This window comes from Papio anubis, chromosome 4 (genome assembly GCF_008728515.1).
Source record: "Papio anubis isolate 15944 chromosome 4, Panubis1.0, whole genome shotgun sequence".
Taxonomy (NCBI): Eukaryota; Metazoa; Chordata; class Mammalia; order Primates; family Cercopithecidae; genus Papio; species Papio anubis.
Genome location: NC_044979.1, coordinates 127,099,863 through 127,124,912, shown reverse-complemented (window position 1 = coordinate 127,124,912; position 25,050 = coordinate 127,099,863). Strand labels below are relative to the sequence as shown.

General features: G+C 45.8%; 2 long non-coding RNA genes across 11 annotated transcripts; both read right to left on the bottom strand.

Annotated features, from left to right (window-relative positions):
• Positions 1 to 659: 659 nt before the first annotated feature.
• On the bottom strand, positions 660 to 3,892 carry LOC116274545. Of its 3 annotated transcripts, none has more exons than XR_004183301.1 (3): positions 3,375 to 3,892; positions 2,690 to 2,809; positions 660 to 1,796 (listed from the first exon to the last, which is right to left on the bottom strand). It is a non-coding gene; the product is annotated as an uncharacterized LOC116274545 (long non-coding RNA). The 3 variants fall into 3 exon arrangements; XR_004183299.1 differs by lacking the exon at positions 3,375 to 3,892 and adding an exon at positions 3,027 to 3,363; XR_004183300.1 differs by lacking the exon at positions 3,375 to 3,892 and adding an exon at positions 3,143 to 3,363.
• A 3,979-nt stretch (positions 3,893 to 7,871) lies between these two features.
• Positions 7,872 to 21,478, bottom strand: LOC116274542. Of its 8 annotated transcripts, none has more exons than XR_004183294.1 (5): positions 13,420 to 14,663; positions 11,717 to 11,822; positions 9,266 to 9,828; positions 8,927 to 9,085; positions 7,872 to 8,072 (listed from the first exon to the last, which is right to left on the bottom strand). It is a non-coding gene; the product is annotated as an uncharacterized LOC116274542 (long non-coding RNA). The 8 variants fall into 8 exon arrangements; XR_004183292.1 differs by having other exon boundaries at positions 8,927 to 9,377; positions 9,704 to 9,828; XR_004183289.1 differs by lacking the exon at positions 13,420 to 14,663 and adding an exon at positions 19,644 to 20,322 and having other exon boundaries at positions 8,927 to 9,828.
• Between the last annotated feature and the right edge of the window lie 3,572 nt (positions 21,479 to 25,050).

Here is a 25,050-nt window from a genome sequence, read left to right as displayed (position 1 = left end):
CCCTGTCTGAAGGATTACATCACAGAAGTGCTGGCCTCAGCAATATGTCACAATCCCCTTGTGAACAGGGCCCAGGCAGGAGATGACAATCACATCACCTGGAAATGAGACCAGAGGTATATCGCAATGCCACCTGCAAGAAGGGATTAGGCAGAAGGGTCACCGTACTGAGGCTATTGGCTTAGGCATAAGTCATAATTCAAACTGTGGGCTTTATTCAGACAGTATAGTCAAATCAGTCAAGTTCTGGCTGGGCAAAGCTATATGTCACAGTCACACCTGTGAGAAAGTCTAGGAATGGAATTTACATTCCTGAACGTGTTCTGGGTCCAGGTATGAAAGTACACACCTTGTGAACTTTTACAAACCTCATGTGTCCAAGAATGCAAATCACAACTTCTTTTCTTTTCTTTTCTTTCCTTTTCTTATTATTTATTTATTTAATTAATTATTTTGGAGACAGAGTTGCACTCATGTTGCCCAGGGTGGAGTGCAGTGGCGTGATCTTGGCTCACTGCAACCACTGCCTGCCAGGTTCAAGCAATTCTCCTGCCTCAGGCTCCTGAGCAGCTGGGATTACAGGCATGAGCCACCACATCCAGATAATTTTTGCATTGTTAGTAGAGATGAGGTTTCGCCATGTTGGCCAGGCTGGTCTTGAACTCCTGACCTCAGGTGATCCACCTGCCTTGGCCTCCCAAAGTGCTGGGATTACAAGCATGAGCCACCATGCCCAGCTGCAAGTCACAATTTCAACAGCAAATTGAATCCATGCATGACAGCCAAACCTCAGACAGCACCTATTAGGAGAGTTAGAGCCTAATATAGGTGCTAAATCTTGGTCAGAGACTCATTGTCTCACCTGAAGGCTGGATCCACATATAAGAGTAACAATACCAACTTCTGACTGCCTTTGGGTGTGAGATTCAGAACCTTAACATTGGGCTGTGTCCATGTGGGAGTGTGACAGTCTTTACTGTTGGCAGTGTATGCATATGAGAGTCAAAATCTCAACAGTGTACTGGGCCTTGTTATATACTCTTTGCACCATGTGTGGCTGTATATATGTGTAAGACTTGCAATGCACTCTGAAACTTTTGTTCTTATATGAATCTACGATCTTACTCATTTCTCCAAGCCTAGGGATAAGATTCAACATCTCTTCTATTGACTGGTTTAGATATGAGAGTCATTACCACGCCTGTGAGCTAGGTCCAGCAATAAGTCACCATTTTACCTGGGGCCAGATCCACATATGACAGTCAAAATTCCAACTGTAAACTGTGTCTATTAGTGACATTCAGGACCTCAACTGTGGACTCTATCCATGCATGAGATTGACAATTTTAACTGTTGGCTATGTGCTGGGCTCCAGAATGACATGCTCTGTACCACCAAAGGGCATTATAGAATATGCATAAGCTTCCTCATACTGTGTGATCTTACCGGAAGCAGGAGACTGAAGACATTATACATGGTCATAAATCCAGCTAGAATAGTCAAAATCTTTTCTATTGGTTGCATCCATGTATGATAGTCATCATCATGCCTATGAACTGGACCCAGGTATATGTCACAATACCACCTGTAAGCAGAGACTAGGAAGGAAAGCCGCATCACCTGAATACTGAGCCTGAGTATGGCAACATCCCTTCTGTTGGAAGAGTCCCGGCAGGAAGGTCACATTACCTGGCTACTGAGCCCACTCATATGTCACAATGCCCTCTGTGGGCAGGGCGAAGGCAGGAGAGTCAAATGATCTGGGTGCTGGGTCCAGCAGTATGTCACAAATTATCCTGTGGACAGAGCCCAGGAAAAAGAGGAGACTCACATGACTTAGGTGATGGGCACAGAGATATATCATGATATTCTGTGAGAAAAGGGCTAAGAAAGAAGAGTTACATTACCCAGATGTTTGGCCTAGGTATATGTCACAATCCCAACTATATATAGGCACTGCTAAGACAGAAGAGCCACATCACCAGGATGCTTGGCCCACTGATTTGTCACAATCCCTTCTGTAAGCAAGATCCAGGCAAAAAAGATAGTAACATCTACTAGGTGCTGGGCCCAGTAACCTGTCTCAATTCCCCACGTAAGCAGGTCCAAGGCAAAAGAGGAGATTCATATCACCTAGGTGATAGGCCCAGGGATATGTCCAAATTCCAAATGGGGGTGGGGCCCAGGAAGAAGGGGAGAGTCATCTCACCAAGGTGATGAACCCAGTAATATGTCACAATGCCCCTTGTGGGCTGAGCCCAGGCAGGAGAGGAGAGTCACATTACCGAGGTGATTGGTGCATGAGATATTTCTAAATCACCTCTGAGAGCTTGGCCCAGACAGGAGAGTCCCATCACCTATGTGCTTGGCCTAGCTGTATGTCACAATCTCATATTTAGTCTGAACCCAGGCAGAAATGTAAAATCAATCAGGTGTTGGGCAAAGGTATGAGTCAAAATCACACCTGCAGAAAGGTCCAGGGGTGAGATTAACAATATCGCATATGGTCTGGCTCCAAACGTAAGAATCAGCACCTCTTGTGAGTTCTGTCCAAGCACCTGAGTCACAATCTCAACTGTGGACTGGATCTGTGCATAAGACACCCAACCTCATCTGCAAACAGTATCCTGATAGGGGAGACCCAGCCTCACAAGGGTGTTTGATCTTGATTCAAAAGTCATCATCTTACCTGTGATCTGGATCCATGTATGAGAATCACACATCCAACTTTCAATTGCCTCCAGCTGTGAGATTCAGAACCTCAACAATGGGCTGTGTCCATGCGGAAGGTGATAATCCTTACCATCAGCTGAGTGTAAAACAAGAGTCACAATTTCATCTGTGTGCTGGGCCCTGTTATGAAATTCTCTATACCACCTGAGGGCATTGTATAATATGCTTGCGTGTTGTAAGGCTCTTTGACTTTTGTACAAGTAAGAAACCCAAGACGTTACCTGCTGCCCTAAGCCTAGTTACTGAAGTAAACATCTCTCATATTGGCTGGGTCTTGGTATTAGAGTCCTTACCATGCCTGTGAGCTGGGTCCAGAAATGAGTCACCATCTCACCTGTGGCCAGATTTACATGTAACAGTCACAATTCCAACTGTGGACTTAATCAGCATGTGAGATTCAGGGGCTTACCAGTAGGCTCTGTCCATGTATGAAAGTGACAATCCTAATCTTCTGCTGGGTGTGCCTATGAAAGTCACAATTTCACCTGTGTTCTGGTTTGTATTATGACGCTGTCTGTGCCAGCCAAGGACTTCATAATATATGTGTGCGTGTGTAGGAACTTTCTGTAACCTTTCTACAAGTAGGCGATGCAGGACCTTATCGTTTGCCCTAAACCTATCTATGAGAGTCAAAATCTCACCAATTGGCTGGTTCTACATCTGAGAGACATTATAATTTCTGTGTGCTGGGCCTAGGTAGAAGTCACAATTCTACCTGTGTGTGAAAAGAAAGCAACAAAGTCATATCACTTGGGTGATGGGCCATTGATATGTCACAATTCTTTCTGTTGACAGTCCATAAAAAGAAGATACATCACCTGGGTGCTAGGCTTAGTGATAGGACACAATGCCCTGTGTAGGCAGGCCACAGGCAGGACAGTCACATTACCTGGGTGCTTGTCCCAGTGACATTATAATCCCTTAGGTAGAAAGGGCACAGGTAGCAAAAGAGAGTCACATTACCTAGGTGCTTGGCTCAGCTATATGTCACAATTGTTTTGGTTAGCAGGGCACAGCCAGTAGAGAGCCATATCACAAACTGGTGAGCTCAGTGACATGTCAAAATCCTTAATGGAGGCAGAACATAAGAAAGTAGAGTCACATCACTTAAGTGATGGGCCCAGAGACATGTCACAATGTTCTCTGTGGGCAGAGCCCAGGTCAGACTCACACATCACCTAGGGCCTGGCCCACCAGGTATATTTCATAATCCCAACTCCATTTGTTGGCTAGGCTTCCATACGACAGAAAAAATCAATCAGCTGCTGGGTAAAAGTATATGTTACACCTACAGGAAGCGTCTCTACAGAATAAGATTCAATCCCATGCATTTCAGGGTTCAGCTGTAAGAGTCAACGCCTTCTGTGAGTTGTGTCCAAGTATGAGAGACTGACTCTCAATCATGGACAAGATCCATGAAGGAGAGCCTCCGCTCCACCTGTGAACAGCGTCTCAGTAGGGTAGCCACATGCTCACAGTTTTGCTGAATCTTGGTTTGAGAGTCACCCTCCTAACTGTGGACCAGATCCACATAGGAGAGTCACAATGTCACCTTTCAACTTCCTTCAGATGTAAAATTCAGAACCGCATTAGTGAGCTATGCTTATGTAGAGGACACACAATCCTTACTGTTGGCTGGGTGTACATAGCAGGGTAACAATCTCACCTGTGTGCTAGGCCCTGTTATTACACTCTTTGTACCACAGAGAGTTCCATAGGGTATGTGTGAGTCTGCTCGGAAACTTTAGTGGTGATATAATCCCATGATACTGCCCATGGCCTCCGTAATTAGGCCCAGGCACAAGAGCCAATGCTTCTCTTACTGGCTGGGTTTAAGTATGAAAGTTATCACCTTGCCTGTAGGCTGAGTTCAGAAATGAGTCACCATCTTATCTGTGGCTGGATCTACACACAATAGGCACAATTCCAACTCTAGACTCCTCTGTCTACAACTGAGATTCAGGATCTCACCAGTGGTCTCTGTCCATGTGCGAGGGTGACAATCCTGTCAGCTGGGTGTACACAGGAGAGGGGTAATCTTACTCTGTGTTAAGCCCTGCTATGACACTCTGCGTACAGCCTGAGGGCTTTATATGATATCTGTTAGTGTCATACTCTTCTGTGTACTTTGTACAAGTAGGAGACCCTGGATGTGCTCACTGTTCCTAAGCCCAGCCACAAGAGGCAAAAACTCTCTATTGTCTTGGTCCAGGTATGAGAGTTATTACCTTACCTGTGTTTTGAGCCCAGATATATGTCACAATTTGAACTCTGGGCAGAAACCAGGAAGAAAAATCACATGACCTAGGTGCTGAGTACGGCAATATGTTAAAATCCTCCATAGTACAGGGCTCGCCCTGGCAGGAGAGTCACATCACCTAAGTGCTTGGCCCGGGTGTATGTATCAGATCAACCCGATCTGATGCATGCTGGGCCCACACATGAGAGTCACATTACTCAGATATTAGACAAAGGTATATGTCACAATCACACCTTCAGTAAAATCCACAAATGAGATTCACAATCCAGCACATGTCTCAGCTCCAGGTATGAGAGTCAACATGTCCTGTGAGTTGGGTTCAAATACACGAGTCACAATCTTAATGTTGGACTTTATTTGTGCATGACGGCCCCAATCATACCGCACACTGTGCCTTGCTAGAAAAATCACAGCCTATTAGGTGTGTTTAATCCTGGTATGAGTCACCATCCAGCCTGTGGACTGCATTCACATAATGAGGGTCACAGTTCCAACTTTTGGATCAAGGTTCCAGCCAGACCAGACAACAGTGGGCTGTATTCATGTGGTAGACTGACAATTCTACTGGTCAGCTGGTGTACATATGAGGGTCACAATCATAGCTGTGTGCTGGGTCATATGACACCTCTGTACCACTGGAGAGCTTTATATGATACGCATGAAAGTTACAATCAGCTCTGAGACCTTCATTCTGGTATGGACCCTTCATGTTACCTGATTTTCTATTCTGAGGTATAAGAGTCAACATTTTTTGTGTGGATAAGTCCAGGTATGAGAGTCATCACTATGCCTGTGACCTGAATCCAAACATAGGTAACTGTGAGAACTGACCAGGTAGGAGGGTCATATCACCTGGGAGCTGGGTCAGGAACATGTACCCACTGTTCTAAGCCTAGGTACAAGAGTCACAATCTTTATTGTCTTGGTCCAGGTATGAGAGTTATTACTTAACCTGAGTTGTGGGCCCAGATCTATGTCACAATTTGAAATCTGGGCAGGAACCAGGAAGAAAAATTACATCATCTAGGTGTCCCCTGTGGGAAAGGTCCCGGTAGGAGAGTAACAAATTCTTGGTGCTAAGCCAAGTGAAATGATTCGATGCCCTCTGTGGGCAGGGCCTGCAAAGGAGAGTAGAGTCACATCACCTTGATGCTGTGTTCAGCAACATGTAAAAATATCCCCTTAGGACAGGGCTCATCCAGGAGTGTCACATCACCCAGGTGTTTGGTCCAGGCATATGTCACAATCCCTCCTGAAGGCAGCACTTGGGCACAAAAGGAGGATTACACCACCTAAGTGGGATAGGCCCAGAGATGTCACACTGCCTCTGTGGGCAGGACCCAGGCAGGAGAGTCATATCACATGGATACAGGGCCCAGGGATATTTACAATCCCCACTGAGGAAAGGGCCCAGGGATATTTACAATCCCCACTGAGGGCAGGGCCCAGGGATATTTACAATCCCCACTGAGGGCAGGACCCAGGGATATTTACAATCCCCACTGAGGGCAGGACCCAGGGATATTTACAATCCCCACTGAGGACAGGGCCCAGGGATATTTACAATCCCCACTGAGGACAGGGCCCAGGGATATTTACAATCCCCACTGAGGGCAGGGCCCAGGGATATTTACAATCCCCACTGAGGGCAGGGACCCAGGATATTTACACAATCCCCACTGAGGACAGGGGCCCAGGGATATTTACAATCCCCACTGAGCACAGGGCCCAGGGATATTTACATACAATCCCCACTGAGGGCAGGGCCCAGGGATATTTACAATCCCTACTGAGGCAGGGCCCAGGGAAAACGACATAAGCCACATCACCAGGTGCTGGGCCCAGTGATATATCACAATCCCCTCTGAGGACAGCACCAAGGTAAGAGTTACATCAGCTAGGTGCTTGTGCCAGGTATATGTCACAATTCTATTTGTGGGATTAGCCCAGGCTAAAGTGGCAAATTGCTCAGGTGCTAGGAAAAGGTATATGTCAAAATCACACCTGTGGGTGTGAACCAGAAAGCATGTTACATCACCTGGTGCTGAAGCAGAGAGATAAAAAGTATTTCTGTTGGCAGGGCCGAGGCAGAAAAATAACACCTCTTAGATGCTGGGCCCAGTGATATGTCACAATTATTTTTGTGGGCTGGGCCTAGCTAGGAAAGGAGGGTCATATGGCCTAAGGACTGGGTCCAGGGCTGTCACAATTCTCCTTGTGGGGAGGGCCTAGTCAGGAGAGTCACAGCACTTGAGTGCTGAGCTTAGAAATATGCCACGCCAGACGCTGTGGCTCATGCCTGTAATCCCAGCACTTTGGGAGGTCGAGGTGGGTGGATCATTTGAGGTCTGGAGTTTGAGACCAGCCTGGCCAACATGGTAAAATCCCATCTCTACTAAAAATACAAAAAAATTAGCCAGGCATGGTGGCGCATGCCTGCAGTCCCAGCAACTCAGGCGGCTGAGGCAGGAGAATCACTTGAACCTGGAAGACAGAGGTTGCAGTGAGCTGAGATCACACCATTGCACTCCAGCCTGTGTGACAGAACAATACTCTATCTGGGGAAAAAAAAAAAAAAAAAAAAAAAAGAAGTATGTCACAATGCCCTTTGTTAACAGATCCCAGACAAGACAGTCACATCACCTGATAGTTGGGGCCAGTGATATGTCACAATTATCCATGTGGCAGGGCCCAGAAAGAAAAATGAAAGTCATATCACCTGAGTGCTGAGCTCATTGATATGTCACAAGTGTTGCTGTAGGCAGGCCCCATGTAGAAGAGGAGAATCACATCTCTTAGGGGCTGGGTGCAGTGTAATGCCACTATCTTTCTGAGAGCAGGGCCCGGGCGCATGAGTTACACCTCTTTGGTTCTTGGCCCAGGTATATGGCACAATTTTATTTGCGAACTGGGCCCAGTCTGAGAGTCAAATCACCACATGTTGGACAAAGGCATATGTCACAATAACATCGGGAAAGGTCCAGTGATAAGTCCCACCATCCTGCACATGTCTTGATTCCAGGTAAAAGATTCATCATTGTGCTTATAATTGGGTCCCAGGTGTATGGCACAATACAACCTGTGAGGATGGAGAGGACAGAAAAGACACATCACTTGGGTGCTGGTCCAGAGATAATGTCACATGGGCAGTGCCCTTTTCCATCTGGCTGATGGGCCCAGTGATATATCAAAATCCCCCCTGTAGGCAGAGCTTAGGCAGGAAAGGGGACTCACTTCACCTAAGTAATTAGCCTAGACATGTGTCACAGTGGCCCCCATGGGCAGAAAGCCAAGCAGGAGAGAGTGACATCACCCTTGGTGCTGGGCTCAGCAATGGGTCACAATCTCCAGTGGGCAGAACCAGGTGGCAGAGGGGAATCACATCACCTAGGTGCTGGGCTAAGTGATATGTTCCAATGCTTCTTGTAGGGAAGAACTCAGTCAGGAGAGTCGAAGATTACCTGGGTGCAGTACCCAGCTAAACATCACAATGCACTCTAAGCGCAGAGCCAAGGCAGAATGAAGTCACATCATCTATGTAATGAACCCAGAAATAAGTCACAATGCTCTTTGTAGGCAGGCAGCGGGCAGGGGAGTCACATCACCTGGGTGACTGCTGGTCGCAATGAAATGTAAAAACGCCCTTGGCAGGCAGAGCCCAGGAAGGAGTTTCACATTACTTAGGTGATTGGTGCAGGTATATGTCACAATTTTATCTGTGGGCTGGGCCTAGGAAAGAGTCACATCACTCAGGTTCTGGGCAAAGGTATATTTCCCAATCACACACTTGAGAATGTATGGAAATGAGTTTCACAATTTCACACAAGTCCTGGCTTCATGTGTGAGAGGCAACCCCTCCTGTGAGTGGGGTTCAAGCAAAGGAGTTACAGTCTCAACAATGCACAAATCCGTGCATAAGAGCCCCAATCTCACCTGCAGATTGTGTTCTGATAGGGAACTCATAGCCTCATAGGTCTGCTGAACCATGGTTCGACAGCCACCAAACCAGCTGGAAACCAGATCCACATGACAGTGACAATTCCAACTTGCAACTGTTTGTATGTGTGAGATTAAGTGCTTCATTTGTAGGCTCTGTTGATGCGTAAGAATGAAGAGCCTGTCGGCTGGGTCTGCATACAAGAGTCACAATCTCACCTGTTAGCTAGACCCTGTTATAAAAATCTCTCTCTATCACTCTAGGGCTTTCTATGATAGTCCTGATGGTTGTAATGTTCTGTGAACTTTGTACAAGTAGGAGACCCAGGACATTACCTATGGCCTAAGCCTGGCTACAAAAGTCAAAACATCTCCCACTGGCTGTGTCCAGGTAAGAGAGTCATCATTGTGCCTGTGATCTGGACCCAGGTATGTGCTACAATTTCACCTGTGGGCAGGAACAAAGCAGGAGAGTCACATCACCTGGCTGCTAGACCCAGTGATATGTCACAATGCCCACTGTAGGCAGGGCACAGGCAGGGGAGTCACATCATCTGAGTTCTTGGTTCAGCAATACATCACCTTCTGTAAGTAGGGCCCAAGCAGCAAGAAGAGTCACGTTACCTAGGTCCTGAGCCTCGTGATATGTCACAATGTTCCCTGATAGCAGGGCCCAGGAAAGAGCAGAGTCATATTGCACATTTGGTTGGCCCAGAAATTTGTCACAATCTTCACTGAGGGCAGTGCATAGGAAGAAAAGGAGAGTCACATTACCTAGGTGATGGGCCCAGTCGTATGTCACAATCTTTCCTGTAAGCAGGGCCAAGCAGGATACGAGAATCACATTACATAGGTTATGGGCCCAGGTATATGTCACAATCCTTACTGAGACTAGAGTCCTGGAATGAGAGAAAAATTACACCACTTCTTTGATGTGCCCAGAGATATGTCACAATGATCCCTTTGGGCTTGCCCATGCAGGATGTGAGAGTCATATCATCAAGGTAATAAACCGAGAATCATATCACAATTTCCCCTGAAGGCAGGGCCAAGGCAGGAGAGCCACATCACCTAGGTTCTTGGCCCAGCAATATGTCACAATCACTTCTAACCGCACAAGCAGGAAAGATGAGTCACATAACTTACGTACTGGGCCCAGAAATATGTCACAATCCTCAATGAAGGCCAAGACAAGGCAAGAAAGTAGAGTCACATCACATAGGTAATAAGGCCAAAGATATATCACAATGTACCCTGTGGTAAGTCCCAGGCTGGAGAGTTACATCACTTAGGAACTTAGTCCAGGTATATGTCACAATCTCAACAGTTGGCTGAGTTCGAACAAATTGTAAAATAAATTAGATGCTGTGTGAAAGTATATGCCACAATCACACCTGCTGGAAGGTCCAGGAATAAAATTCACAATTCTACATATTTCCCAGCTTTAGGTCAGAGAGTCAACACCTCTGGCAAGTTGCATCCAAATACATGAGACACAGTCTTAACACTGGACAGGAACTGTGCATGAGAGCTCCATCTCCATCGGCAAACAGAGTCCCCATAAGATAGGCACAGCCTCACCAGGGTGCTGAATCTTGGTCTCAGAGTCACTATCCTACCTGTTGACTAGATGCATGTACGTGAATCAAACTTTCAACTTTTCATTGCCTCTGAGTGTGAGATTCAGAACCTCAACAGTGAGCTGTGTCTATATGGGAGAACGAGCATCCTTATTGTTTGGGTGTGCATAGGAGATGCACAGTTTCCTCTCTGTTTTTGGCTCTGTTATGACACTCTCTGTACCATCTGAGATCTTCACACAACATGCTTGAGCGTGGAATTCTGCTCTGAGAACTTTACGTTTTTATGGATCCAAGATCTTACTTGTTACCCTAAGCCCAGGCAGAAGTCAACATAATTTCTCTTGTCTGGATCCAGGTATGAGAGTCATCACCATGTTTGTGAGCTGGGTCGAGAAAGGAGTCCCAGTCTTACTTGTGGCCAGATCCATGTATGACAGTCAAAATTTCAACTGTGAACTGTGTCCACAAGGCAAAGTCAGGACCTCACTAGTGGGATCTGCCCATGTGTGCAGGTGACAATTCTTACTGTCAGCTGGCTGTGCATATGAGAATAAGTCTCAACTTTGTATTGAGCTGTGTTGACACTCTCTGTACCACCATAGGGCATTATGCTGTATGTGATTTTTATGCTGTATGTGTTGTGATTTTTTGTGACCTTTTTACAAGTAGAAAACCCAGAACCATCCCCATTTTCCCAAGCGTAACAGTGAGAGTCAACGCCTCTTCTATTAGCTTGGTTCAAGTATAAGAGACAACACTGTGCCTGTGAGTTAGTTAAGAAATGACTTCCCCTTCAACCTGTGGCCAAATCCATATATGACAATTACGATTCCAACTGTGGTCTGCAAACATATTCAAGATTTATAACCTCACCTGTGGGCTGTGTCTAGGTTTAAGGATGACAATCCCATTGTTGGCTGGGTGTACCAATGGGAGTCACAATCTCACCTGTGTGTTGGACCATGTTATGACACAGCTCATACCACCCAAGGGCTTTATAAAATATTTGTGTCATAATCTCCTGTGACCTTTTATAAGAAAACCCAGAAGCTTAGCTGTGTCCCTAAGTCTAGCCAGAAGAGTAAAAAATTTGTTGTATTGGCTGGGTCTATGTATGACAGTCACTATCATGTCCGCTAACTGGGCCTGGCTGTAAGTAACAATTTCACCTCTGGGTGTGGATCAGGCAAAAGAGTCACATCACCTGAATTCTGGGCCAGGAATATGTCAACATTCTTCTTGTGTGCAGTGCCATGGCAAGAAACCCACATCACCTGAGTGCTGGGCTTAGTGATATGTTACAACGCCTTCTGTGGACATAAAATGATAGTCACATCACTTACATGTTGGGCCCAGAAATATGTCACAATTCCTACTGTAGGCATGGCCCAGGCAGAAGAGTCACAACATTTGGGTGCAGGATCCAGTGATATGTTACAATTCTTACTGAAAGCAGGACCCAGGCAGAAGGGATGAATCACATCACCTAGGGGGTGGGTCTAAAAATATATCACAATTTCCTCTGTGGACAAGGTTCAGGCAGAAAAAGATGGTAACATAACCCAGGTGATAGGTCCGGAGATATGTCCAAATTTCCCCTAAGAAAAGGGCCAAGACAGGAGAGTAATATCCCCAAGGTGTGTGGCCCAAATACATGTCACTGTCTCATTTTTTGGTTTTGTCCAGGCAAAATAATCAAAGCTCACGACCTGGGTAAAGGTATATGTCACAATCACACCTGCAGGAATGTCCAGAGATTAGATTCACAATCTCACATTGGTCCCAACTCAGGTATGGGAGTCAACACTTGTGAGTTGGGTACAAGTTTGCAAGTCAGAATCTCAGTGGTTAACTGGACTCCTGCATGAGAGCCCCAAGACCCTGCAGACTTTTTCCTGGTAGAATAGTAACAGCCTCACACGTGTGCTGAATATTTGAGAGTCATCTTTTGTGGAACAGATGCACATGTAAGAGTCACAGTTCCAACTTTTGACTCTCTCTGGAGTAAAAATGGCAACTCAGCAGTGACTGGGCTGTGTCCATGTGGCAAAGTGACAACCCTACTGTTGGCTGTGCCTATGAGAGTCCCAATCCCACCTGCGTGCTGAGCCCTGTTATGACACTCTCTGGATAAAGTTCCTGCCACTCAGGAACTTTATAAAATATGCACGAGTGTTGTAATCTCTGACCTTTCTACAAGTACAAGACCCAGTAAATAGCCTATTTCCATAAGCCTATTTAGAAGAGTCAAAACCTTTTCTATTGTCTTGGTCCAGGGAAGACAGTCATCATTATGCCTGTGAGTTGGGCTGAGGTATATGTCACAATCTCACATACGGTCAGGGACCACGCAGAAGTTCACAACACCTGGGTGCTAGGCTAGGAATATGCCAATATTTCCCCTATGAACAGGGCCCAGGAGGAGAGCATCAACTGGGATCTTGGTTCCGTGATATGTAATGATTTCTTTTGCAGGCATAGCCTGGGCAGGAAAGGAGAGTCACATCACATAGGTTCTGGGCACAGCAATATGTCTCAATGTCCCCTTTAATTGTGGCTTAGGCCAGGGAGCAGAGTCATGTCACCTAGTTTATGGGCTCAGTAATATGTCACAATCTTCAGTGGGGCTCGGCCCAGCTGGGACTGTAGAGTCACATCTCCTAGGTGATGTGCCCAGAGATCTGTCACCATGCCTTCTATAAGTTGGGCCTAGAAAGAAGGAGAGAGTCACATCACCAGGTGATTGGCCCAGAGATATGTAACAATTTCTTCTGAAGGCAGGCCCAGGCAGGAGCATCACATCACCTATGTAGCCCAAGTATATGTCACAATTTCAACTGTAGACTGGGCCCAGGCAAAATGTAAAAGCAATCAGGTGCTAGGCAAAGGTATATGTCACAATCATACCTGAAGAAAGATCCAGAAATAAAATTTCTAATCCTGCACATGTCCCAGCTGGAGGTTTGTGAGTCAACACCTCCTGTGAGTTGAGTCTACGCATGCAATTCGCAATCTCAACAGTAGACAGGTCCATACATAAGAGCCTCAACTCCACCTGCACACAGTGTCTTAGTAGGGCAGACACCCTAGCAGGAGTGCTGAAGTTTTGTCCAAGAGCTGAGGCAGAAGAATCGCTTGAACCCGGGAGGTGGAGGTTGCAGTGTGCTGAGATCGTGCCACTGCACTCCAGCCTGAGTGACAGAGCACGACTCCATCTCAAAAAAAAAAAAAAGTTATAATTTTACCTGTCAATCAAATCCGCATATGAGAGTCACAATTACAAATTTTGACCGCTACCAGCTGTGAGATTGAGAACCTCAAGAGTGGGCTGTATGCATGCGTTGAGGGTGAACATCTTAATTACTGGCTGGGTGTGCCTATGGGAGCGCAAATTTCACTTGTGCACTGGCCTGTGACAACATCTTTGTACCACCCAAGGTCTTTATAAAATATGCATGAGCGTCCTAATAGTCTGTGACCTCTGTATGGAGAATACCCAGAAGCATACCTGTTGTAATAAGCCTAAGAGCAAAAATCTTATTGGCTGGGTCCACGTATGACAGTTATCGTCATGCCTGTGAGCTGGACCTACATATATGTTGCAATCCCATCAGTGGGCAGGAACCAGGTAGGTGGGTCATGTTACCTTGGTTCTTGGCCAGGGATTTGTCACAATACCCACTGTAGGCAGAATGCAGGCAGGCGAAGTGACATCATGTGGGTGCTTGGCCCGTGATATGTCTTAATCTTTTCTGTAGTCAGGCCCAGGTAGGAAGAGAAAGTCATATTATCTATGTGATGGACCCAGTGATTGTCACAATCTCCCTTGTAATCAGGGCCCAGGCAGGAGAGAAGAGTCATATTGCCTAGACAAAGGGCCTGGTGACATGTCACAATCTTCACTTGGGGCAGGGCAAAAAGAGAAGGGTCACATTATCCCTGTTATGGGCTCAGAAATATGTTACAATGCTGCCTAGGGGACAGAAGTAAGTCACATTCTTACTGATTAACCCAAAGGTATGTCACAATACCACTTAAAGGCAGGGCCCAAGAAATAGAGTCAAAGACCAGGTGTGGTGGCTCACGCCTGTAATCCCGGCACTTTGGGAGGCTGAGATGGGTAGATCGCTTAAGGTCAGGAGTTCGAGACCAGCCTGTTCAATATGGTAAAACACTGTCTCTACTAAAAATACAAAAATTAGCCAGGCATGGTGGTATGTATCTGTAATCCCAGCTACCCGAGAGGCTGAGGCAGGAGAATTGCTTGAAGCCAGGAGGCGAAGGTTGCAGTGAGCTACAACCAAACTCCAGCCTGCGTGACAGAGCAAGACTGTCTCGGGAAAAAAAAAAAAAAAAAAAAATTTATATATATATATATATTACATGAGTCCCCTAGACCTAGAAGGTGCTGCTGAGGTCAACACTGAACAGGGCATAAGAGGCATATTAGTCTTCTATTGCTCCGTAACAGGTTACCATAAAATTAGTGGTTTAGAACACACCCATTTATTAGCTCATGGTTCTGTAGAACTTATGGTTCAGAGTCGGGCAGGCTCCGTTGGGCTCTCTGCTTTAGTTTTCAAAACGCTAAAGTCAGAGTATCAAACAGTCTGGGCTCTCATCTAGAGGTGCTGGGAAGAACCCACTTCTATACCCATTCTGTTGCTACCAATTTCCAATTCCTCATGGTTGTGGGACTGGGATCCTTGTTTCCTTGCTCACTGCTAGCTAGGACCCACTCTCTGTAAGTAGATGTTTCCCCACATTTTACTCAATTTGTCCCCTCCATCTTCCAAGTCAGCAAAAGCACATCGCATTTCGCTCCTACTTTGAATCTCTGACTTAGAGAAAGCTCTGTGCTCTCAAAGGCCTGCATAATTAGGCCAGGCTGACCTGGATAATCTTTCTATCTTGAAACATAACACAATCACAGAACTGAAATCCCATCATATTCAGAAATTTCCAAGATTTGGACATCTTTGGGGAACAATTTTAGAAATTCTGTCTACTACAAGAGCTAGGACTCAAAAAAGAGGCTTGGAATCCTAACTGGCAGGTTTTTGGCAGCAGCCAAAAATCCAAATGAGACTTCTGTGAGGGTAGAGGTGGGGTCTGAATTCTGATTCCCCAGGAGGTTTGCCTTTGCACTGTTTGAGTGCACACATTTGTAAAAGGTCTCACACCCACTCCTTTATTTCTTTGATCTCCTAGGGCATTCTGATGGTCATAGTAATTTTGAAGGCCAGGATCCTCCTTCCTCTGAATTGGGTCAGTGAACCTTCTTGCTGTCCCCATGAAGGGTCCCTGTTATGTCCCACGACAGCCCAGATCTGGAACTCAGTCCAAACCAGCCTGTAATCCCAGCAATTTGGGAGGCTGAAGTGGGTAGATCACCTGAGGTCAGGAGTTCAAGACCAGCCTGGCCAACATGGCAAAACCCTGTCTTTAGAAAAAATACAAAAATTAACCGAGCATGGTGGCACGTTCCTGTAATCCCAGCTACTCGAGAGACTGAGGCAGAAGAATTGCTTAAACCCAGGAGACGGAGGTTGCAGTGAGCCGAGGTCACGCAGTTGCACTCCAGCCTGCGCAACAGGAGGGATACTCCATAAAAAAAAAAAAAAAAGAATTTTTACCATTTATTAGAAGGGAAAAAATTTTATTTTAATCAATATTTGCATTGTATTTTAATACACAGCAGGAACTTATAAGAGAAAACCCAGAAAAATAATTAGGATAAGGCTGGGTACTGTGGCCATGCCTGTAATGCCAGCACTTTGGGAGTCTTAGATGGGGGATCACCTGAGGTCAGGGGTTTGAGATTGGTCTGGCCAACATGGTGAAACCCTGTCTCTACTAAAAATACAAAAAGTTGGCCGGGCATGGTGACAGGCACCTATAATCCCAGCTACTCAGGTGGCTGAGGCAGGAGAATCTCTTGAACCCAGGAGGCAGAGTTGCAATAAGCCAAGATTGCACCATCGCACTCCAGCATGGGTGAAAAGAGCAGGACTCCATATCTCAAAAAAAAAAAAAAAAGAATAGAATAATCACACCTGCAAAAAGTAAGTGAATTAGCTTTACATAATAAACTTTAAAGGTAAGGATTCGCCAGGCTCCGTCACTTCTCCAGCTCACTCAAAAAAAGTAACAATTATCAAGGATAATAGAAAAGGGAAGACCCAGCTCCAGCTAGTTTCCTCCCTCCCCATGATGCTATTTTTTGCCAGTTTTGTATCAACAAGAAGAAAATGGAGTGAGAATGAGATCTGTACCCTTGGGGACTCTGGCAGTGAGAAGCAAAGTAGAATATGAGATATGCTTAAATATCCTAGAGAAAGATTTCTAGGTTAAGATTTGAAATGCACCAAAAACTTGTGTGGTGTTAATGAAATGACTCAACCTCTCTGGGTGTCAGTTTCCTAACCTGTAAAATGGAGATCTATGCCTACTTCATCAAGTTGTTGCCAGAGTTAAATTCTTTTATTTATTTATTTATTTTTTTTGAGACAGAATCTCATTCTGTCACTCAGGCTGGAGTAAAGTGGCACAGGCGTGAGCCACTGCACCCAGCCTAAATTCACTAATATTTAAAAGTGGCGGTTACTGCAAGTGTCCACATTATTAATAAAATAGTATCAGTGGCCGGGTGCAGTGGCTCATGCCTGTAATCCCAGCACTTTGCGAGGCCAAGGCAGACTGACCATCTGAGGTCAGGAGTTCAAGACCAGCCTGACCAACATGGGGAAACCCTGTCTCTACCAAAAATACAAAAGTTAGCCAGGCATGGTAGTGGTGGGCACCTGTAGTCTTAGATATTCCAGGAGGCTGAGGTAAGAGAATCACTGGAACCCAGAAGGCAGAGGTTGCAGTGAGCCGAGATCCTTCCACTGTGCTCCAGCCTGGGCAACAGAGCAAGACTCTGTGTCAAACAAAACAAAATAAAACAAAACAAAACAAAAAGGTATCAGACTTCAAAATACATAAAAGAGATAATGCTAATGAGACCAAAGACAAGATTCCCAGATTCATAAACAGTCCAGCAATATCTGAATGAGAATACTGACAAGTAAGTTGAATTCTTCACAGCTCCACTGGAGAAAATGAGCACGGGGGCTTCAGCAAGATAAGCACCTGGCCAATGTCCAGTGACTAGTAAGAGTAGAATCCCTAAAGACCCTGTGAAATACAGTTACACAACAGACTAACAGGAAAAAAGTGGAACAAACCAGGCCACCCAGCAGATACTACCAGGAATGGGAGAGCAGAAGAGGGTCAGAGCCACAAAATCTAACCAGAAGACACCAAATTGCAAAGAGATCCTTCTCCGTGCACAGCCGCTGTGGTTGCCTCAGGACCAATCTTCTCAGACAGCTGCCTTGAGATGGCTGACAGCACAGTGTCTTTGCAGCCACACACCAAACAGCAGTGCATCTAAACACAGGTCCCAAGACTCTCCTCTCCATTAATCCTCATTTTAAAATGATGGATAGGCTCACATTACAACATTCCCTTTCAACACTTGTGGGCAAGGGTAATCAGACCCCCTTACCAAAAGAGGGAACTGGGAGTAGGGTGAGAATGCTGAGGGATGGGGGAGGGATGCATGCACTTTACCACACAGACTGTCCCTAAGGGCCTTACTTTTAAAAAGAGCAGCACCCGGCTGGTGCGGTGGCTCACGCCTGTAACCCCAGCAGGTTGGGAGGCCGAGAAGGGTGGATCACTTGAGGTCAGGAGTTTGAGACCAGCCCGACCAACACCATAAAGCCCTGTCTCTACTAAATATACAAAAATTAGCCAGGTGTGGTAGCAGATGCCTGTAATGCAAGCTACTTGGGAGGCTGAGGCAGGAAAATAGCTTGAATCCGGGAGGCGTAGTTTGCAGTGAGCCAAGATTGTACCACTTCACTCCAGCCTGGGTGACAGAATGAGACTCCATCTCAAAAAAAAAAAAAAAAAAGACTAGAGCCCTAGAGCCCTAGTATTGTGCTATCATCTCCATATATTTCCTCATCTTGCCACCTGCATAGATGACACATGGTTTCTCTTCCTTTCTTTACAAAGGCAGTGATGAATCCAGGTGTAATTAATCCTGAAGTGGTAAATTCTTCACAAGTTTCATAAGTACAGTAATAGATTTCCATGGTCACAATCATGTTTTCCCATTTTTTCTGATAGTGTACCACATTCAGAAATGACAAATGAAAAACTATTGGAATATGTGACATGAATGAACTATTACTTTCCTGTAGATTAACACCCGGGTTTTTACAGATTAGATATAAAAACAAGAAAGCTGGTACCAATTTTCTGAAAGTAACTTTCTTTTTTCCTTTTTTTTTTTTTTTCTGAGATGGAGTTTTGCTCTGTAGCCCAGGCTGGAGTGCAGTGGTGCGACCTCAGATCACTGCAACCTCCACCTCCTGGGTTCAAGCAATTCTCCTTGCTCGGCCTCCCATGTAGCTGAGATTACGGGAACACGCCACCATGCCCAGCTAATTTTTGTATTTTTAGTAGAGATGCGGTTTCACCATATTGGCCATGGTGGTATCAAGCTCCTGGCCTCAGGTGATCCACCTGCCTTGGCCTCCCAAAGTGCTGGGATTACAGGTGTGAGCCACCATGCCCTGCCAAAAGTAACTGTTTCTGAGGACTTGGGATTTTAGGGACATCAATTATTTAGAGGCTACATGGAAGCAGAAGTGCTCCTGGATGTTTCCACTATCTAGACAGAACATTTCAACAGATCATTCCCAGCAAGTTCAGTTACATCCCTGACTGCAGGTCATGAGCTTTCCATCCAAAGCAGAGACGTTCAACCTCACAGGTTCAGATGCCTTCCAGATGATCTACACCTTGAAAGTTGCTCCCACAAAGCTGGAGCACCATCTCTTCCAGAGAGAGCTGGTCACCATCTATGTCTTTGAGACACTGGCCAGTCAGGTCTAAGGTGAGATGAGGCCCATGATTACAAGTGTAAAATATCAAAACGATCATCACCTTTTGGTTGATTTTTGGAGGCCTAGCCCCTTAAATGGGTTGGCGAAAATGTCCCACCAGACACATGCCTGGAAACATTGGTGCTTTCTCCTCTGCTTTTAACAGATCCCAGGTAAGCCACTACTTACTCTCCCTCATGTCTCGACTTCCACTTCCACGAAAAAGGGGTCAGTGAGGTTGACATTTTCACCAAACCACAGCCCATGTTACCCACTGCAAAGCTGAAGTTGTACACGGGCGGCCCAGGCAGCAAATTTCTCCCAAATGCTGCTGAACTGGCGCTCTGCCCGGAGTAAGCAGAGGCCGGTGGCACAATGTACAATGTCTCAGACAGACATCAGGCCAGTTTCTGCAGTAGTTTAGGAAAGCAGGCGGCTCCATCGGCTGGAGGAGGCGCGATGCCGTGGAAAGACCAGCGGGCAAGGATAAAGAGAGGAAACCGAGTTACTCAGCCGGAGGTGGGACCTGCCAGATTTGTGCAAAAGCGAGGTGTACTTCGAGAACTCACACCCTTCTCACTGTTCAGCCCAGTTTTATCCCTCATATTCCTCTCCAAACTCACTCCCCATGGACAAGGGGCAGCAGGGGGTGAGCGGGCAGCACTGCATTGCCACACCACCCTGCCCCTCCCACTGAGCCCGGTGCCTGCTGGAATTGTAGTCCTGCAGCCAGGCGACCAGAGAGCGGTGAGCCGTTAAGAGACTACAACGTCCCCGCATGATCGGCGAGGTGCGCAGCGCCCTGCCTCTCTTTCTTCTTCTTATTTATTTATTTATTTATTTATTTTGACGGAGTCTCCTTCTGTCGCCCAGGCTGGCGTGCAGTGGCGCGATCTTGGCTCACTGCAACCTCCGCCCCCGGGGTTCAAGCGATCCTCCTGCCTCAGCCTCCCGAGTAGCTGGGACTACAGGCGCCTGCCACCACGCGCGGCTAATTTTACGTATTTTTAGTAGAGACGGGGGTTTCACCGTGTTAGCCAGGATAGGCTCGATCTCCTGACCTCGTGATCCGCCCGCCTCGGCTTCCCAAAGAGCTGGGATTACAGGCGTAAACCACCGCGCCCGGCAGCCCTGCCTCTCTTTCTAAGGCTATGCCCAAACCCCGAGCCCGGAGCATGCCGGGATTGTAGTCCTGCAGTCCTGCAACCAAGGGACTGTGAGCGGTTAAGAGACTACAACTCTCAGCATGTCTAGCGAGGGGCTCACTGCCATGCCCCAGGGCTTCGCACCGCCCCCAGCCTTGCGCATGCTGGGATTGTAATACTGTCGCCTTGCCACTAACGGGCTACGAGCGGTTAAGAGACTACAGCTCCCAGGATGTACGGTGATGGCACTTGTTTGGACTCCGCCCCTCTGCGCGTCTAGAGCGGTTCCCGATACGGAGGGGATCCTGGCTGTTCCCGAGTCTCGCTTGCCTGCGGGGAGCCAGCGTGGCCCGGGCAGCTGATCTTAACCTGTGATTGTGACATCACCCCTACCTGAGGAAGCCTCTCCCAACCTGCTCAAGGTTGCCGTAGTTAGGTTTACCCTCCCTTCCTTCCCTCACCCCGTCCTTTCCCTCATCCCTGCCCCTTCCTCTGTCCCACGCGGCTTTCAGACATGCATAGTGCAGCCCCTCCATAGTGCAGCCTCTCTGTAAAGGTGGAGCTAGTGGCCCGCGGGCCTAGCAGTTGTCAGGCCTTTTGGGAGCCCATGATGGGAGCTCCCTGGTAAGTGAAACCGTCAATTAACTGCCTAAAATGACAATACCCCATCTCTGGTATCTTTGCACTTGCCTCTCCCAAGCCACCTTTTCCTTTCTCTCTGGACTGTCACAAAGCCTCCTCTGTACCCCAAGAACACCCCATTGGATTTCCAGGCTGGCTGCTTGGCCTACACACCTGGGTCAGGCATCTAGCAGGGATGCTCCTGCCACTGTAATAAAGAGGAGAAAACGTCACAGGGAAAAGACCTGACTCCTTCATACAATCAGAATACTCAGAGAAGGGACCCCTTTAAGCCACTTTAGGAGCCACATCTACGACTCTGTGACTCCCACACAGGCTGGTTCCCAGGAATCAGGTGTCCTAGTGTTAACACGGGCCAAAAGGACAAAACAGGACCCTAGGTCCTTCCCAAAACATTAGGAAAGTTTGTGTGCTGAGGTAATGTACAATGTCTTTTTGCCCTGAATAGGGCTCCCGTAGAAATTCTTTTAATAATGATTTTTAAATATCTCTCTGGAACCACTTTTAGTCATTTGCTGAAGGAACGTAACAGTAATTATGTTAATTCATGTTTTTCATGTTTTTCTTTTAGTTTTTCAGATTAAGTAATTAATACTGTACATTTCTGAAATTGAAGTATGCACAGCTTCAATTCCATGCAGGGAGGATGCAATAGGAGAGAATATCCTGGGCACATCTTTCTGGAGAATCACTTTTACTACAAGATTTGTAAGAAACAAATTTATTTCCAAGGTAAGAAATTAAAACTCTAAAACAAGGCTAGAAAGTCATCTGCCTTTAATAACCCTTAGTCATCTGTGCCTGATATGTGAGACATTCTCCAAGATAAATCTCTCAAGGATAACCTATTTTCCATCATTTTATAAATAGTAAAAGTTAGAAATCATAGAAAGTCAATTGAAAGCCCTGCCCTGCCAGTTTCTTAAATCACAGTATGGCCTTGGTATGATATTACTTGAATTTTCTTTTTGGGATTTGTTGACTGCTTGGGTATAAAAATGTGGGGTTTTCACCAATTTTTGCAAGTTTTAAGCTATCAATTGTTACTTTTGCACCCCATTTAATTTTTCTGTCCCTTCACTCTTTCTGGGCCACAGTCTTCTCACAGATTGGTAAGACTGTTCATTTTCTTCAAACTTTTTGTACTTTTTTTTTTGGATTGAATAATTTCTATTGTTCTTTTTCTAATCGATGAATCAACCTCAAAGTACTATTTAAAAATTTCATTATCTTTCTATGTGGTTCTTTTTAATAATGTGCATTTCTCTACAGAGATTCCACATGTATTTACTCATTATGAGAATTTTTTTTCTTCACCCATGAGTATAGTTTTAATGGCTGCTCTCAAATACTTGACTGCTGATAACATCTTGGACATTTTGGGGATAGCTTCTTATGCCTATGTTTTATCTTGTGTATGGATTACATTTTTGTGTTTCTTCTCATGTCTCTTAAATTTTAAAATTGTATTTTAAAAACTATAAATAATATTTACAGAGACTCTGGATCCTGTTGTATTCCTTTGAAGAGTGTTGTTATTTTTTGAAGAGGGAGTTAATTTGGCTGGATTCAAATTCAAATACCTGTCTCCCTTTCAGTGGGCACAGCTAAAATTACCATTCAGTTCTTATTCCCACATATATCATATGTATGATATATAGATGTGTGTTTCTGTATAACAATATATGACATTGTATCTAGATTTTACCATTATTTGTAAGAGTAGTGTTCGACAAGCTACTCCACTATTACTGAAAGCCAAAACCTCAATTTTATATTCTTTTTGGATTTTACATAAATTACATTATATAGTATGTATATTTTTACATCTACTTTCTTTTGTACATCATATTTGTAATATTCATCAATGCTGCTGTAGATATGTAAGCACTGAGATTACAGGCATGAACCAACATGCTCAGCCTAAAATATTTTAGGAGGCTAAGGTGGGAGGATCACTTGTGGCTGGGAATTTTAAACCAGCCTGGGCAATAGAGTGAGACCCTCTCTCTACAAAAAAATCAAAAATTAGCCAGGCATGGTGGCATGTGCCTGTCATTCCAGCTACTCAGAAAGCTGAGGCAGAAAGATCAGTTGCACCTGTGAGTTCAAGGCTGCAGGAAGCAATAATTGCACTCCTGCACTCCAGTCTGGGTAACAGAGCAAGACTCTGTCTCTTAAAAAATAATATAAAAATTTAATTTTATACATTATGTTAAAATACACACAAAATTAACTATTTTAACCATTTTAAAGGTTTCAGTTGAGATGAATTAAGTACACTCATTATTTTGCTACCATCATTTCCATATATAAAAAGCATTTTCCATTTATTGAAACTGAAACTATACCCATTGAACAACAACTTCTTGTTATTCTCCCCCAGCCCCTGGGAAACACTCTCCTACTTTGTGTTTCTATGAATTTAACTAGTCTTAAGTTCCACACATGAGAGGGATCATATAGTAAAGAAATCATGAGGAAGAATGATAAAAAATGTATCACATGCTTATTAATTTTCAATAAAAACACCAACAGAGATCAGCAGTACCTGGTGATTATAAATAAATAGATAAATGCGAAAAAGGAATTGGCAGTGTGTATTACATTCATGACAATGGGGCCTCAAGTACCACAGCAGTGAGTCCTCTGCCCCAGTCACAGGGCTGGTCAGTGGTGGAGCTGGGAGCTCAGTGTAGTTGTCTGACACCCAGATCCCATGCCTAGCCTAAATGTCACTGAGCCCTAAGGCACTTTGCTCCTGCTGGTCCAGGCACTCAGTGTCCCCTAACATTCATCATGGCATGTTCTCCATGGCCTTGAGGGTGGTGTTGCTGGCCTACTGGGATAAGCGATCCAGCTGGCAGGACAGGTTGTAGCTACAAGACATAGAGGCAGATGTGAGGCCCCTAGGAGCCACACTCCTAGTCTCCTTCCCAGTGCCTGCCCAGCTGGAGTGCTGGGCCCCAGGGGTCATCATGCAGCAGGGCCTGACACTCACCAGGGAGCCATGGCCACAGGCTCTTGGCAGGTGGCCCAAAATAAATATTCTCCATGCCCTCTGCCGATCTGCTAGACCCTCACCTCTCAGTCTCACTGAGCCACTCCATTAACTGGAGGCAGACCCAAAATTGCTGCATAGGCTGAAGGTGATAATTGTCTACAGCCAGCTGAAACAGCTGCATCTCATGGAGAACCTCTCATGGAGAACTTTGATCTCCTGCAGCTAAAGGGAGGGACAAGTGGAAGATGTGGATAGGAGGGTCCAGGAGACAGGGGAGACAGGCCTTGAATGGACACCCAAAAGTGAGTATTCATCCCCATCACCACCCAACAGCACAGGGTGTTGCCTCCATCCTGGGCACATTTTCCAGTTATCTGGTGATGGGAGACCCTGCCAGAAAGGATTATATGGATGGGAGTGAGCCTGGGATAGGCAGGGTTGGAACCAGGATCCTGAGACTTGGGAGAAGAGAATCCAGGACTACATCCTTAGATCTCAGCACTTGGCAAACTCCTCTCATGAGAGTCTCACGGCTGCCTCTGTGAGCTGAGGCATCAGGCCCCTTTTCCCTATGAATGTTGAAGACTCCACATCAGCTGTCAGTTCTGTTCCCTGAGTGATGAAGCTGCAGAGCTGCCTGCTTGCAAAGCTCAGTGAGGTTTGGCCTGAGCTGGACTCAGACTCTCCCTCAGGTGGTGCCAATGGAAGGAAAGTAAACGACCTACTAATGGGGCCTGGGTGAAAGATGCTGAAGGGAACTTGTGGGAAAGAGAGGGAATAGGGGCTGGTTTCTGGGGCTCTTCTC